This window comes from Chrysemys picta, chromosome 2 (genome assembly GCF_011386835.1).
Source record: "Chrysemys picta bellii isolate R12L10 chromosome 2, ASM1138683v2, whole genome shotgun sequence".
NCBI classification, from domain to species: Eukaryota; Metazoa; Chordata; order Testudines; family Emydidae; genus Chrysemys; species Chrysemys picta.
The window spans coordinates 9,528,967-9,545,325 of NC_088792.1; the positions used below are offsets into that span (position 1 = coordinate 9,528,967).

The 16,359-nt window shown below is 48.3% G+C and overlaps 1 protein-coding gene across 5 annotated transcripts in view; it reads left to right on the plus strand.

The window, feature by feature from the left end:
• GJC2 (gap junction protein gamma 2) overlaps window positions 1-16,359 on the plus strand; it is a 114,997-nt gene that overhangs the window by 40,412 nt on the left and 58,226 nt on the right. Inside the window, exon 1 of one of the 5 annotated variants that reach the window (XM_005286295.4) lies at window positions 1,727-1,968. The exons of 2 other annotated variants lie outside the window; for them this stretch is intronic. The gene's annotated coding sequence lies outside the window, so the exon portion shown is untranslated. Of the gene's footprint in view, window positions 1-1,726; window positions 1,969-2,973; window positions 3,286-13,763; window positions 15,594-16,359 lie in introns of those variants that run through there. 2 more of the 5 variants (XM_024107409.3, XM_024107408.3) reach the window with 2 other exon arrangements.

The following is a 16,359-nucleotide window of genomic DNA, read 5'->3' on the forward strand; positions in this document are numbered from 1 at the left end:
TTGTGTAGTCACTTACACTTGGGCAGAGTGGGTGTGCCGCGATTAGTTAGTGTTTTACACCTACATTGCACTGGTATAAAGGATGACACCACAGTGCCTGGGAATAGAGAATCCACTATCTCTGCAACATTGACCCTGCTTTTCAGTACAGACTTCCTTTGTCTGATGTTATCTGGGATGGAAACACATGCTAGAGCTCAAGGATGCTATCATGTATTGGCTGAGTTCCTGATCCTGCAACAGGATACACACAGAGTTTTATGCTTGCTCAGAGTCTGCTGAAGTTAGTTGGATGCTGTGCAGATGTAAGGATCTTACGGCTGGGATACATTTGCAGGATCAGGGCCGTAGTTCATAGGTGATGATGTGGGCCCTAGAGGCTGGCCCATAGAAAGGATATAAACCCTAGTACTACAGACAGCTGATGGAGATTCTCCTTTAGCCTAGATGATATAGACGCATGTTTTAGGAGCCAAGAGACAAGGTTTCTGTCATTACAACTGTCTGTGATTGATGATTTGTGATGATCCCAGTGCTGGCTGCAGGGGTGAAGCACCGAGATCCCTCTCTGTCAATGCCAAGAGGATAAAATCTGCCCAGCTTAGTTACCTCGAATCTGATGGCCAAATTGCCACATGGCATGAGGCAGCCACACAGGCAGGACCTGACAAGGATCTAAAGTTTGATTTTCCCCCTATGGAAAGCTACAGGGGAAAGGGGGCAGGGTTCCCACTGTAGAACCAATGGGGAGTTGTTCCTCTTCACCAGCTCTGGGGTTCCATGATCCCGCTCCAGATACTGGCCAGCCTGGCTCCAATGCTCAAGCCCTGTCTGCCAACAGCCGAGCCGGGACCCCCAGCTATGGCACAGTGCAAAACGGAGCCATGGGAAAGTGAAGGGCCTCGGTGGGAGCTAGTGCTGGCAGGTCACTTTCAGGTGGAATGTCTCTCCATTGGAAAATGCCGATTGGGTAAAAGTGAAAAGTGTCACAGAAACGTGTCGCCTTTGACCGTGACGTGTTTGGAAATGAAAACCAACCTTTCAATCAGGGCGCTAGGTTCCATTTTGCCCTTGTAAGAACGGAGCCGTTTCGATTTTCCCCTCGCTAAATGGCTTTTCATTTTGATTTTTCACTTGCCATCAGGCGGTGTAAAACAACCCCAGTGTCAAATCAGAATGAAGACATTTGGATGGACCCCAAATACAACTTTTTTTGTGGGTGTGGAATTTTGGTTCATGGAAAATGTTGATGTTTTTTGTTTTCATTCCAGAATGGAAGAAATTTCAAAATAGTAAAATTCCTCCACAAATGAAAAATCCGGTTCCTGCCCTACAGGAGCTGCTGTGCACTGAGCACTCTGGAAAATCAGGGCCCTTAGTTAGGTGCTTGAATATTCGTTTAGGAGCCTAACTTCAGGTCCCTGATTTTTTTTTTTTTCAATAACTTGGCCCTACATCCTTAGTTCGACATCTAGATAAGTGGCCTGATTTTTTCTGAGGTACGGAGGGCTCTGTGCTGTAATTGGAGTCATCACATTGTCATTTTTCTGGGTGAATTTCAGACCAGAATATAACTCTTGGGGGGAATTGGCAAAGGAAAAAAGAACCCTTTGTATCCCCAGTGGAAAGGAATCTGCAGCACGTCTTCTTGGTGTTTACTCAGTCCATGAGTCAGCCTTCCCATGCCCCGCTCCCATTGGAGGGACCATCTCTATCAGGAAGCTCTCCCCAGCCAAGCTTCAGCGTTAGTCTCCAGGCTTCTGCAGCGGGAAGAGAGATTGATTTGAAGGAGGGGAGGAAAAGAAACAGTTTGAAGATCTACCTTTGCCGGCTGTTCCTGTCTAAGTTCCCTGGCCAGCAGAGTCCGTGAAGCGGGAAAGTGTGTGATTCTTTCCCTGCTGGGAACGAAGATACCAAAGCCAAGAAGGATGGGACGGTTTTGCAGAGCGCTGAGTCCAAGAATTCTCAGTATGTTGATTTTCTTTTCCTAAGCCGCTTTTAGCCTGAAAGTGCTGCTGATTCCTGAACAGGAGCTTTGAAAATGATCCCCCTTTTGAGCCAGCTCTATCAGTGCTCAGACATCTCCTATCTTCTGTCTTTATTCTACTTCCTTTTCTCTCTCATCGGGTCGTCTGCATGGGAACAGAGGGCCCAATTCTTGATTGCTCTGCACCTTGTGCCATCAATTACACCAGTGCATAATGCAACCATTCCAATTTGGTAGCATTTTATACGCAATTCACCCTGGTATAATCAACTCCACAAGGTGCAGGGCGTGAGACACATGGCCCGTTTCTTTGCTGCATGGTGGGTCCTCCAGGTGCAAGTGCTGAGTGCCCCCAACTCCCCTAGCCCTTGAGGGTTAGGGGTCTGATCTGGCGTTTTCTGAAGCCGATGGAAAGACTCCTATTGACTTCAAGGGGGGTTGGATCAGGCCCTGGACCTGGTACGTGTTCCCTGCTAGAAATCACGACCCCACAATCTGCAGATTGTGACTTCGCTGATTGCAAGGGACTAGGGTGACCAGATGTCCCGATTTTACAGGGACAGTCCCAATATTCGAGGCTCTGTTTCATAAAGGCGCCTATTACCCCCCGCCCCTTGTCCCGATTTTTCATACTTGCTATCTGGTCACCCTAAAAGGGACAAAGAAGCCGCAGGAGTGGTAGGGAGCCCGGATCAGTTAATAAGGACTATTACCAAACAGGAGGCGAGGCAGGCAGAAAGCACCCTTTCTCCGCAGAATTGCCCGTTAATAGAATAGTCCCGGGAGGAGGCCCCCGCAGCTCTGTAACGTTAGATTTCCGCACCTAGAAATGACAAAGTTGCATCTGGAAGCACTTAGCTTTCAAAGGTCTTTTTCTGCTAGCTGGTAACAGCTTGTTGGGTTTGAAATGCTTCCGTCTGAGGAGCAGAGTGCCCCGTGTTGCTGGGAAAGGGGGAGAGAACTGGCGTTTAGCTCTGCTGGGAGGGGTGGGAGGAGATTCTGAGAAGCTACCAAGGGGCCCGGTGCCCCCTGCATGCCGTTGAGCCAGGGGCTGCCCACCGGGATTGGAGTGGGGAGAGTTCAAATTAAGTTCTAGTGAGATAAGGCCATCTGTCTCTTGAATGAGATCATCCACCTGGAGTCCAGCACGCTTTGAATCACCGTAACTTTCCTGAGTGTCCCTGTGCAGACGGGCCTTAGAGGAGCTTTCTGCGGATCCCTGTGAGGCCGAACGTCCTGAGTCACTGGCGTCCTCTGCTGCTTCCATTCAAGCAGCCCATCCCTGTGCAGCAAAACACGTAAGCATCTGCTTGACTTTTAAGTCCTTGGGACTTAAGCATAGGGGTCTGGTGGACAGAGCACTGGCCTGGAATGCAGAGAACCTGGGCTCTGTTCCCAGTTCTGCTACTGCCCTGCTGGCTGACCCCGGGCAAGTCGCTGCATTGTTCTGTGCCTCAGTTTCCCCATCTGTAAAATGGGGCTAATGATACAACTGTCCTTTGTAAAGCACCCTGGAGATCCATGGGCAAACCGAGCTAGGTATTATTATTTATTATAAACGTTAAGCGTGTCCTTAAGTGTTTTGCTGAACAAGAGCCTGTAATTGTCCCTGGCAGGGAAACCGACATGACTGCTTAAGGAAGCAGCTTGTTTTCCTCCTTGAATAACATGATTCATGTGGTGGCGGCTCTGCACAATTTCACCTCTTCCTGTGCAAAGAGCTGTTCCTTGTGGGTCCTGTGAGATAACAAAGTGCAGCTGCGACTGGGTGGCTTGAAAGAAGCAGCCCCCGAAAACTGCCCATTCCAGTGTTTGAAAGTGGTGGACAGATCCCTCCAATGTGGCCTTAAAGACAATGGGCCAGATGCACAGCTGGCGTAAATCGACATTGCTCCACTGACTTCCGTGGCGCGAGGCTGATTTACCCCAGGCAAGGAGCTGGCCCAGTCCGGGTGTGCTGTGTACCATCTTCCAGACGCCCTCGGCCGGCCAGCCCTCTGCACACCCCATTTCTGCTGGGAGTGTCTGTGTTGGGGGTGTTGCTGGAGCTGGTATCCCAGAGCAGTGTGTATGTGCACCACAGAATGCAGGGACAGAGCTCAGTGGGAGAGGGGATTTCAGAGGTGCAGACAGTGGTGGGGGTGGGGAAGAGGTTTATTCAGGGGGAAGTGAGTTGAGAGGGAAAGTGGATGAGCTGGAGGGAAAATCCACTTGCGGCTGCTGGGCCTGGGGACCCTGCAAGGAGGGCCTTTGGATCCTTCCATCAGACCCTTGCTCTCTCCCACACCATGGATGAAGCTGGCGGTTCAGCTTCTAAACCCTGGGGATCTCTCCCCGTGTTCTGTGCAGGGCCGCCCAGAGGATTCAGGGGGCCTCGGGCAAAGCAATTTTGGGGGCCCCTTCCATAAAAAAAAAGTTGCAGTACCATAGAATACTATATTCTCGTGGGGGCCCCTGTGGGGCTCAGGGCCTGTGGCAAATTGCCCCACTTCCCCCCCCCCCTTTGGGCGGCCTTGGTTCTGTGCAGACCTTGCAGCTCCACCATGCAGAAGCTTTGTGCCTCACCGCTGGCTCCTTGGACCCTCCAGCTCTGTCACAGAGCAATTATGGTGCCCCCGGCTCCGGCCTCCTCCGCCTCCCACTGTGGAGGACCCACTACTGCCGCTGCCTTCAGTGGGGCCCCTGTTTTGCCCACGGGTGTCCGTGTTTGGAGCTGTGATTAGAGGTCGGGAGGTTCTGGAGCCTCAGGCCTTCAGAACAACCATTAGCAAGCGGACCTGTTTAAAGAGGCTCTCCTGTGGAAATGGTGAGACACAGCAGGCCGTGTGAGCTAGTGTTGCTCCATGCCATAAAGCCCACCCGGAAACCCCTGTGGATTTCATTCCCCCTGGTGGGATATTTTTAAGAATTCTGCACTTTACAATCAATGTGGGGGCGGGAATCAAAGTGCGCCAGTGAGTGTGATTGCTCACAAACGTGTCCTCTCCCTCGCACTAGGGTAAGGCAGAGGAAACTCAGTTGAATTGAGCTGCGCTGAGGCAAAACCCAGCGGAGGTCAGAATCAGTCCCAGATCCTGGAGTTAGAGCCACAAGTGGATCCTTTTCCCCATTCTGAGCCCCATTGAAAGCAATGGGCCAGATCCCCAGCTGGTGTATGAACTAGTGTAACTCCGTGGAGTTGCGCTGAGTTACACCACCTGCACATCTGCCCCACTGACTTCACTGGGGCTCTATCCGGACACAGGGGGTGACCCACATTCATCCAACGTGAGATCAGGACCAATGAATGTATTTAGGGCCTGATCTTGAGATTGTTGAGCAGTCGCAAAGCCGTGAGAACTTTGAATGGTGAGCAACTCTCAAAAACAGCCCCTTGGAATCCGCCCCATCTGTGTCTTTGGGTGCTAGGTTCGTTCGCTCTCTGGAGAGGTGGTAATCATGCACATATACAAACATGCATATCATAAAGTAAAATAAGCCCGTGCTTCCCACAAGTGTCCTGTGTTGTCCTCTCTAATGTGAGATGGTGGAAAAACTCAGTTGAAGATGGCCAGGTTTATGGAGTGGTAACCATGACATTTCCTAAAGCTATAATGCTTTTTTTTCCCTTCAGTCATGAATTTTTTTCCTCGTGGGACTCAGCTTACGCTTTGCATTTTTAAGCGGTAAGGAATGTGCGTTAGAAACGGTCATCTGTAAAGAATCCAGAGATCAGAGCTCATGCAATGTGTTACAGTAGGAGATACCACTTCCTAGCTTGTTCCTCTAACCCTCATGGAAAAGATCTATAGAATTTAATAGAAAATAATACCTTTTTGCAAAAGGTTTCTTTTATTAATAGTTTTTATATAGCATTTTTCATCAGTAGATGTCAAAGCATCAGTAGATGTCAAAGCACTTTCTTGTGGAATTACGTATCGTTATCCCCATTTACACATGGGGAAACTGAGGCACGGGGCAGTGATGTGACTTGTCCAAGTCACCCAGCAGGCTAGTGGCAGAGTCAGGAATACACCCCAGATCTCCTGAGTCCCCGTCCAGTGCTCTACCCACTAGATCACATTGCCTCCTTTTTAAAAACCATTGTATAGGATTCAAAGAAAATTCTACCCTGGCTATAGGATTCTTTAGGATGGCTCCCAAAATCTATAGAAGGAATCTCATTCTTTGTTATATTTTTCATTCTCTGTTCAATTCTATAGGCGTTTAGAGTTGATTCTGTTGACCCTATTACATTTCTATAGAACCCTATTGGTTACATGCCAATTCAAGGATTCCTTTCCTTAAAGGAAGTTTTATTAGCAGACATCGTCTTTGAAAGGAATGATGTGACTTTTCAGTTGTGTATTAGGGACCTGATCCAGGAGTTTAATGAGCTTTGGATTAGATTCTAGCAACCTACATTTAAAGAAGTAGTGCAGTCCTGTTATACACAGAACAGGTATCATGTGCTTCTTTCCTTGTAATATGTGATCACCGTTAAACGGGGCACTGCATAAGGGAGTGAATTGCTCAGGGAGACAAATTGTGGGCTTACCAAGCATTTAATTAATCTCTAGGTCACTGGTGCAAATCCAGCTCGCGTTGGCAGTAGTTGAAGTCTGTCTCCAGCCAAAGGGTGTTCATTGACTACAGTTCAATGAGATGATGGACCTCTAGTCAGTCTCTGACAGATGAGTAGCTATCTCAAACCCTCTGGCTCTGTGCAGGTCTTGGAGATCAGAGCTCGTGCAACTTCTTACAGTAGGAGATACCACTTTCGAACTCATTGCGTTAACCCTCATGGAAAAGACCTATAGAATTTAATAGAAAAAAATACCTTTTCTATAAGGTTTTTTTTTTATTGATTATACTAGTTTTTTACATAGCCCTTTTCTTCAGTAGATCTTGGAGTGGAATTAGATATTGTTATCTTCATTTATAGATGGGGAAATTGAGGCACAGGGCGGTGACATGAAGAAAAGTAAAGTAGAAGTTGCAGATGCTTATAGGTGTGTAGGTGGCCCCTATTAATGTAATGTCTGAGCCCCTCGCAATCCGAGTGTAATGAGCACTCCCACAGCTAGCTTCAAGTGTCTCCCCTCCCATCCTGACTGAGCCTAGCCTACCCGAGAGAGGATCCATGCAGGTCAGAGTTGAGACACTTTGGAAGGGCATCAGGGGTGAAAATTAACTGCTATCTCTGGTTCTGTACATATTCTCCACGCCCCAGGGCCATCAGTCCAGCATCTCTCCCTAGTGCTATGTATTCACTTTAAGGGGAAAATGAGAGAAATCTAAATGTGGACCATATCGTTGTCTTAGACATATGCTCCCAGGGCAACTCTGGCCTGATGGGAGGTGCATGCATATGTACATTTGGGCCAGAAGCTGGATTTGCATTGAGTCCAGAGAGATTGTAGTTGCCAGAAATGACGTCTTGGGTCCTCCAGAGAGCCAGGCGTCCTGCATCTTGTAGTGCATTTCCCTGGATCATTCCCACATTTTCTGAACCTTAGTAATCTCTGCCGGTGTCTCAGCAATGAGAGCGCGTAGGTATTTCCATAGAGTGAATCTGGAGTCTTTCCATGTTTAGGCATTTCTCCTCCTCCTTTCACTGCTCCCAAACAATCCGAGTGAATAATCCACCTCCTTCCTGGCCATTATAACCTTGGAAACCCTGAGGCATTCTTTCCGGAACACTTCGGTGACACACTACTCCGGATCTTAAATCCCATATTAGCTTCGTGCCACGTCTTGAGAACAGGCAGCCGGCCCATTTCACTGCAGCCCAAACTTTGCCCTGCAGATTACTGCCATGGCAACCTGCCAGGAGCCTGAGGCCCGCATACCATTTGCATGAAGTGGAGCCAGATGGCAGCTGTCCTCTTTAATGTGGAGGGGTTGCCCGTGGAGATCTCAGGTCTTATCTTACAATGCTCAGTCTTGAGCCGAGCAGCTGGCAAAAGGAGTATAGTGAGAGGTGTCTGCCTCACAGGTGCTGTAGCCTTTCTTAGACGTTCGTAAAGCGCTTTTGAAGACCAAGAAGGCAGTACTCTGGTGAAGTGAAGTGCCATGATTGTGATGCTTGAAGGTTGTAGTCTGAAGCTCAGCTGACATGGGCCTTGATTCAGCCCAGCACTTACGTAAACAGATTCATAGATCTGAGGGACAGCAGGGACCATTCGAACCTCTAGTCTGTCCTCCTGCATAACACAGACCAGAGAGTTGGATCCAGTTACTCCTGTGTCGAGCCCAATAACTTGTGTTTCAACAAATTATATCTCCCAGCAAGGCATCTAGTCTCGATCTGAAGGCAACAAGAGATGGAGAAGCCACCACTTCCCTTGGTAGTCAGTTCAATGGTTAATCACCCTCGCTGTTTGTGCTTATTTAAGTACCTGTTTGAATCCCTCCCTATTCAGGGCTTAAGCGCATGCTTATGAGCTGTGCTGAATAGAGATGGCCTTAAGCATGCGCTTAAAACTAAGCCTACACTTAAGTGCTTTGTGGAGCTGGGAGCTTGGTTGCGGGGGGGGGGGGGGACACAAACATTTCCCAGAGTTGCTGCTGCAGTCTAAATGGAGTTGCAACTTACACCCACTGGTGAGGACGTGTAACTTAAATGCTGGGGGGGTGGTTAGGAGGGAGTAGCAGGGCCTAGCAAGGGGGCACAGTAGAGTGAGTCAGTCCTGGGGAGCAGTATGGAAGAAGGCACGTGGGAGGAGATGAAGAGGTTGGTCACTGTCTCGGGCTGTGCCCTGGGGCGCTATGCAAGCTACAATTGCTCCTTCCATTCCAATGCAGGGCCCTGTCTGATCTGCCCCACATGGACAGCCCTCCCCCAAGCTTCTGCATGCCACTGACACCCCTCTATTGCCAAGTGAGTGCAAAGAAACCACCCAGCTGCCATGCCAGGAATACAAGCAAAGAGGGCATAGGGACTGGTCAGAGAAGACTCATGGCTTGGCACCTGGCTTGTGATGCCACTACCCAAACCAGAGGACAAGCAGACAGGAGAGGACCAGAGACTGAGCAGGATTGGGTGACTGCAGGGCTCTGAGGTTACGTCTACGCTGCAATTAGACACCCGCGTCTGGCCCGTGCCAGCGGACTTGGGCTCGCGGGGCTGTTTAATTGCAGTGTAGACGTTCGGGCTCTGGCTGCAGCACAAACTCTGGGACCCTCCCACCTCGCAGTGTCCTAGGGTCTGGGCTCTAGTCTGAACCCGAACACCTGTAGCAAGGTAAACCACCTCTTAGCCTGAGCTCTGTGAGCCCAAGTCAGCTGGCATGGGCCAGCTGTGGGTTTCAGACATGCCCCGAGAGAGCTGTCAGCCCTTTGCCAAGAGCCCTTAGGGGAGCTTTTGGCTGTTTAGCTGGGAGAGGGAACTATTATGAGTGGATCTGTCAGCTGTTTGACAGTGGGCTGTGGGGGCCCTGCATGTGTAACCCCTACACCCCCGTGTGTGGTGTTTTGAGAGAGAGATATCTCTCTATATAGATATATATATGTCAGTCGGTCTGCTCTACAGCCTTAGCTAAGGGCCCTATGGCTTTTAGCTCATGCATTTAGCTACAGAGGTCCCAGATGTGGAGAAAGTAAATAAGGAGAAGTTATTTTCTTGTTCCCGTAATATAAGAACTAGGGGCCACCAAATGAAATTAATGGGCAGCAGGTTTAAAACAAATAAAAGGAAGTTCTTCTTCACACAGCGCACAGTCAACCTGTGGAACTGCTTGCCTGAGGAGGTTGTGAAGGCTAACTATACCAGGGTTTAAAAGAGAACTAGATAAATTCATGGAGGTTAAGTCCATTAATGGCTATTAGCCACGATGGGTAAGGAATGGTGTCCCTAGCCTCTGTTTGTCAGAGGGTGGAGATGGATGGCAGGAGAGAGATCACTTGATCATTACCTGTTAGGTTCACTCCCTCTGGGGCACCTGACATTGGCCACTGTTGGAAGACAGGAAACTGGGCTAGATGGACCTTTGGTCTGACCCAGTATGACCATTCTTATGTTCGATCTTGCCCGCCGACGACCGGGGTCTGTTGCTGTTACACTTGGGCATGGAGCCATGTGATGTGGGTCCCACAGCAGCCTGCATAGACGCTGCATTAGGTGATGGCGGATGCCAGCAGCACCCTGTGTCGTAAAGTCCAGCTCCCAGTGTGTACAAGGCAGCACAGCTATCCCCATCCACAGGCACACAACGTGCTACGCAGAACAAGTCGAAATCCTGGCCCCATTAAAGTCGATGGCAAAATTCCCATTGGACCCCAGGGAGCCCCTGCAATAGCCACTTAAAACCAATGGGAGTTACAGGTGCTCACTCCAGGAGGATTTACCCTCTGTGGATAGTCCTAGGATAATTGCTCTGCCCTGGGAAGTAAATTAGCGTCTGGTTTAATGTTGTTGGAGCTGCTGGAGAGATTAGATGGGGAACTGGGGAACATTTTCAGGAATATTTTTCTCCTGGAATTTGAAAAATTTCAACCAGCTCTAAATATTTTGTGTCCTTCATAATTTCCAACGGGGCACTTAGGGGTAAACCTAAAACTTTGCGATGGCTCCAGGGGTGCCTGATTCAGCCTGGCGCTGAGCGCCTCCTGAGGAAGACACGAGATGGCAGCTGCACCCTTAGCCATCCAGGAAGTCACTCAGGGCCCTCATGCCTCAGGCCCGTGGGTCTCACTCCGGCACTCAGTGAAGTAAATTGAAAGACTCGCCCACGGATTTCAGGCCCTTACTGACCAATTGGCCGGCTAAGTCTACGGACGCTGCAATCTCGTGCCTCGCTCATTGGAGGCTGGTGACATCTGGAAGAGGGAAGGGTGAAGTTGCACCTGGAGCGAGTTTACAGTACACCTCTACCTCGATATAACGCTGTCCTCGGGAGCCAAAAAATCTTATCGCGTTATAGGTGAAACCGCGTTCTATCGAACTTGCTTTGATCCACCGGAGTGCGCAGCCCCGCCCCCCCGGAGCGCTGCTTTACCGCGTTCTATCCGAATTCGTGTTATATCGGGTCACGTTCTATCGGGGTAGAGGCGTAATGTAAAAGATGACCAATTGTCTGCCCCCACCCCAAGGAGTCTCCACTAATCTCACAGACTTTATAACAGCAGGCGCTGGGGCGAGATATGCAAAGAGTCTTAACTCTTCTGGCAAACTCACAAAATCAGCCACTTGCTGAACAAAACATAAAAAGCACGAGGGAGCTGCAGGTTCTGCTCGGACCAGAGATGGATGGCAGGGGTGTGATTCAACTCTCCAATGTCCATTCCGGGATGCAGAAATGGGCTCCTCACTCCTAGGTAGATGTGTGCTGTTCCAGAGTGCCAGAGCGAAGGCTTTATTCTCCTTTAACCCCAAGTTACCACTAGATGGGGCACTGTCCTCCCCTAAAAAGAGGAGCACGGTTAAAAAACTTCCCTTGTGCAAAGCTACTTCAGTGAATCCAATTTAACAGGGCTGGGGTGAGTCAGGGAGGGAAAGGGGCATTTTTAATGACATGGCAACTGTGCTTTATAATTCTGCAAGCCACCAAATGTACTTGTAGAACATGCTTTCTTAGGTGGTTTTCAAAAAGACGGAAAACCCAGGCAATAGCTAGCCAGCCAGACTGTCTCTATTAGACCGACCACATCTTAATTTTAGGAGAGCTGGACTACTGAATAATGTATTCAAGGCCAGATGTTCAAAATAACTCTGCTCCCAAGAGCGCCCATGTAGGTACATATATAAGTGGACGGATTTTCAAGAGCCCCTGACTCTGTTACCCATTAAATGAACTTACCTGATTTTCAGCAACCAGCACTCAGCGTCTCCCATTGTTCTTACACTTGTAAATCTGGCCCTCAATGAATTTAGCTCTTTTTTCTGTTCGTAAATTACCCTCGGACAGGCTGTGATTTTCATTATGTTCTTGCTCCTTTGGAATTTTTCAGCCCAACATGCATCTCGCCATACACGTTGATCTATTCCCTTTGACTGCTGGCTCTTCGCAGTGTGTAATTGACCACCGGTGTCAGTTGGTATTTTTTTTCTCCCAGATTGGACGACTGAAACTTTTACCAATGGGAGAAGGTAAAAGGAGAGATTTCCACGTGGGCTGCCGAGTGCTTCCAGTGCGAACTCTGAATCAAAAAAATTACTTGCCATGGAAAACTCATAAAAGGGGATAGAAATAGATGGAGATATCCCATCTCCTAGAACTGGAAGGGACCTCGAAAGGTCATTGAGTCCAGCCCCCTGCCTTCACAAGTACTGATTTTGCCCTAGATCCCCAAGTGGCCCCCTCAAGGATTGAACTCACAACCCTGGGTTTAGTAGGCAATGCTTAAACCACTGAGCTATCCCTCCCCTGTTTAGAAGGATATCACTTCCTTCCAAAATGAGTTCTTGGAGCTAGTTCCTCTGATGATGTGAAGCAGCATAATGCCAATGGAGCTCTGCCAATTCATACCAGCTGCAGATCTGGCCCCTGGTTTTTATTTGAACAAATGTTCACAGACACTTTTTTTCCAGTATTCTCCTAATTCTGTTGTGGATCCTGACACAACAATTAAGGTCCTTGGGGAACTCCTTGCTGCCAGAACCCCAAGTCTAAAATTCTAATGCATATATAATATAGATGAGAAATTAGATGAAGTTATATGCATTTTCACTGCACTCATCGCCATAGTATCTAGGCACTAAAATATATGATTAAACTTGGACAGTCAGGTTTTAATCTGTTGCTTGAGATAGTTAGAACAGAGGAACTTTTACATAAGGCCTGAGGGTAGATTTAAAAAACAACAACAAAACTTTTGACTGTGTTATTCTTAAAATCCATGTCAACTTTTGCTTAGTTCTGAGTTTTACAAGCATCTACTTAAGACGAAAGGCGGGAAAAGCATCTTCTAAACAACTAGAGGCAATAAAGACCTGATCCAAGACCCACTGAAGTCCAAACAGACTTTCCATTGACTCCAATTGGGCTTAGGTGTTTTTCCAAAGCTACCAGAAGAGTCTACATTTCAGAACACTGATGCCTGATCAAATTTGAATTTAAACAGACCCCTCTCAGACACACTTTTATTGTCATCTCTTTCCTGTCCAGGACAATGCTATTGCTTGTTCTGCCCAACCATTTCCTCAGCACACTGCAGACAGAGCTAGTTAACCCAGTCCGCTGCACATGTTTAAGTTCCCATTTCCTTTCTGCTGCAACTGTTATTTTCCCCCCTGAAGTGCTTACAAATCACTGAACTGAGCCCTCTCCGTTCTGAGGGGGTGGAGGATGTGCTGGTCAATGTGCCGTGGTGCTCGGGCACTAATTTGCATGGGAGGTTTGTGACTCATTTGACTGGCTAATCTACATGATTCCACTCATTGCCATTGCATCCACAGCCTTCAACAGCGAAATTGTTTGTTTTCCAGTTATTGCTATTTCTATTAGAGTAGCGCCTAGAGGCCCCCACTGAAATCTAGGCCCCGTTGTGCTAGGCGCTGTACAGACAGTGCCTGCTCTGCAGAGTTTCCAGTCTAAATAGATAGGCCAGGGGGGGGAAAAAGGAGACTTGAGGCGCAGAGAGATGAAGTGAGCTGCCCAAGGGCAGACAGGAAGCCGGTGGCAGAACCAGAGCTTGAACCTAGCTCTCCTGGGTACCTGTCCCATGCCTTAACCATCCTTCTTGAACTCATGTCTGTCTTAAATAGCATTGCACTGTAGGTCAGTGTAGCAAGAACCAGCCACAGGGCCAGAGAGGTTGGAAAAGTGCATGAGGTTTCCCTCATGGGAGCAAGGCTTGTCAGCTCTATGTAGCCTTACTACCCCCACAGGTACCGAAGCTGTCTACAGGAACGGCTCCCGCCTCTGCTTTAGTCCACAGGGCTCATGTACCCATCATCAACATGACTTTCCACAGGCTGTCTGCCACTGTCTGGGCCCTCCTGCATGCGATCTCTAGGAAGGCAATGTGCTGTGGTACATAGAATACCAGGCTATATTCACCAGTTCCCAATTCTGCCACCTCCTTTTTGTGTGAACCGAGCAAGTCACTTCACCGCTCAATGTCACAGCTTCCCCATCTGCACAGTGCGGGGTGACACAGAGTTTGCCCACATCTGTAGAGTGCTTTAAGATCCGGGGGAGAAAAATTCTATAGCGGGGATAAGCATCATTCTTCATGGCTGAGTGGTTATAGTACTTTTCTAGGACCTGGGTTAGAATCCAGCTCAGGACGTTAATGATCCATCCAGTGACGGATCCTTGGTTGATGTGAAATGAGTCTGATAGCTTCATTTCATTTCCTAATGGACAAGCATCGCTGAAACCACCAGCACAGTTGAACCAATCAGCTCCTTTGTTGGCCAAAGATTGAATAGGCTTGACGACTCTACTCTCCTTTCCTCCCATGAGCTGCAGGCTGAGGCACATTGGGAGGACCATGTGGGCAATCCAACATTGTTGTTGCTTGAGGGGTACCTGACCAGCGGATAAATGGTGGCTGTCATTTTCCAGGACTGTCACTCTAACACCCAGTCCCCTGAAAAGAAAGTGAACCTCTTTATCCCTGAAATAATTATTATGGGCAGAGGAATTTCAGCTTTGCGTCGTCCCATGCTGTGATGTATCATGCAAATTGACATAATCCATTATGTTGTCTGAACAGTGGCATTCAGGACACAGAGAGTGCGCCTCAGCTGTGAAATCTTACAGCTGTCTGTACTGTCGAATAAAATCCACAGTGGATCTGATGACTATGTCAGGGTTCAGGGCTTGTATTGAGAAGACAATGGGCACACACAGCCATTCACTTATCAGCAGTGTGCTGCTCGCTTGCTGTTCAAGGGAGTATCTCCTCTCCCCGATGTAACTATTCCTCCAAGGGCGTCCAGTGCTGAGAAGAACGTGCAAGACGCACAAGGATGGGAGACTGTATTTCAATGAAGCATTGTTGAATTAAAACAAGGCGCTGCATCCTGATTGGCTGCAGCTAGAGGTGCCCACGGTCGGACCACAACCCTCCAGCATAAAGCATTTTCTATACAAAGGGGCAGAAGGGAGAACCAAAGGCATGTGTAAGTGTGAGGCTGCAGCTGAACTGAACTACCCCAGCTAAATCCGGGGCTCTGAAATACAGATGTTGGGTGGAGGCATGTGGATGCTTCACTAATCCTAGGCTGCTGGGTCATTGCTGCTCTGTCAGATCTGGGGAAAAGATGTTACTTAAAGGTTAGATGTGGTCTTGGTTATCAGACTGGTCTAACTGATCCAGGCAAATTCAAGAGAGGGACTGATTCATTGCCGGGTACGGGAAGGTTTTTGGGTGTGGTGCAGAGAAATATTTTAGACGCACATCATTGAAACTGTCTCCACCATGCCCAAAGCAGAAGGACCTGGCTATGGAGTTTAAGGATTCCATACGTAACCAACTGATTCAAAGTGTAAAACACAAGAAATTAGAGTGGGAGTTCAGGGCTGAGTTGGACTTTCCAGATGTGGTTGGATTGACTGCGTGGTGGGAGCTGACTAAGGTTTTCTAACCCCTGCTGCTTGGAAGGCTGTCAAATGGGACCTACCGAAGGGAAACAGAAGGTTCTGCCTGGAACGCTGTGCGGTGACTAACCCAAATGGTGAGCATTAACTAGGGGCTCTCCCCACACTCTTATCTTAGAGCTGTAGTTTGCTGCTCTCGTGAACTCAACCCCCTGAGATTTTGCTGATGTGCCACTGTGAGTTCAGAGAAAGTGTTTCTGAAAAGCTTCTCACATTTCTGGTGTGTGCGCCTGTGCGTGTGTGTGTGTGTGTGTTTGATATATTTATTTATATATTTAAGCATTTGTGAATGGAAAGGTTCTCCAGATGGTCAGCTCCTGGCTAGAACTGAGCTGGAAGAGGCAGAGGGTTTTCTCTAAGAGCGGTTGGGTCCCAGACTTGTATGAACAGAATTTCAAACACTTTATGAAAGACACACATGGATGAATTAAATTAATGCTGCTTGGGCTGTGCGTGTTCTGGGAGCACTAAAATGACCAAAGATGTAAACATCACAACCCAAGTTGTTGGCTTGGAACAGGATTTAGATCTGTTTTTCTCCTGCTCTCTGTGGTCTCATGCCCTTAACAGCTTCATTGCTGACCTCAGTAATCCCATTTCTTAGCAATTCCTCTGTTCCAGAGAATTAAAACAATATTATATGACTTGTATCAAAATGTTTAGTGTGTTTACATGAGAGGGTAAATTGTGTGTCTTAAATTCTAAACTTTCCCTTAAACCATGAATTTTTAAATAATGTAGCAGTGGTGGAATCCCCTGCATTAAGAGAGAGGATAGTCTAGGGGCCAGGGCATGGCGCTGAGATGTTGGAGAGCTCAGTTCAGTTCCTGGCTCAGCCACATG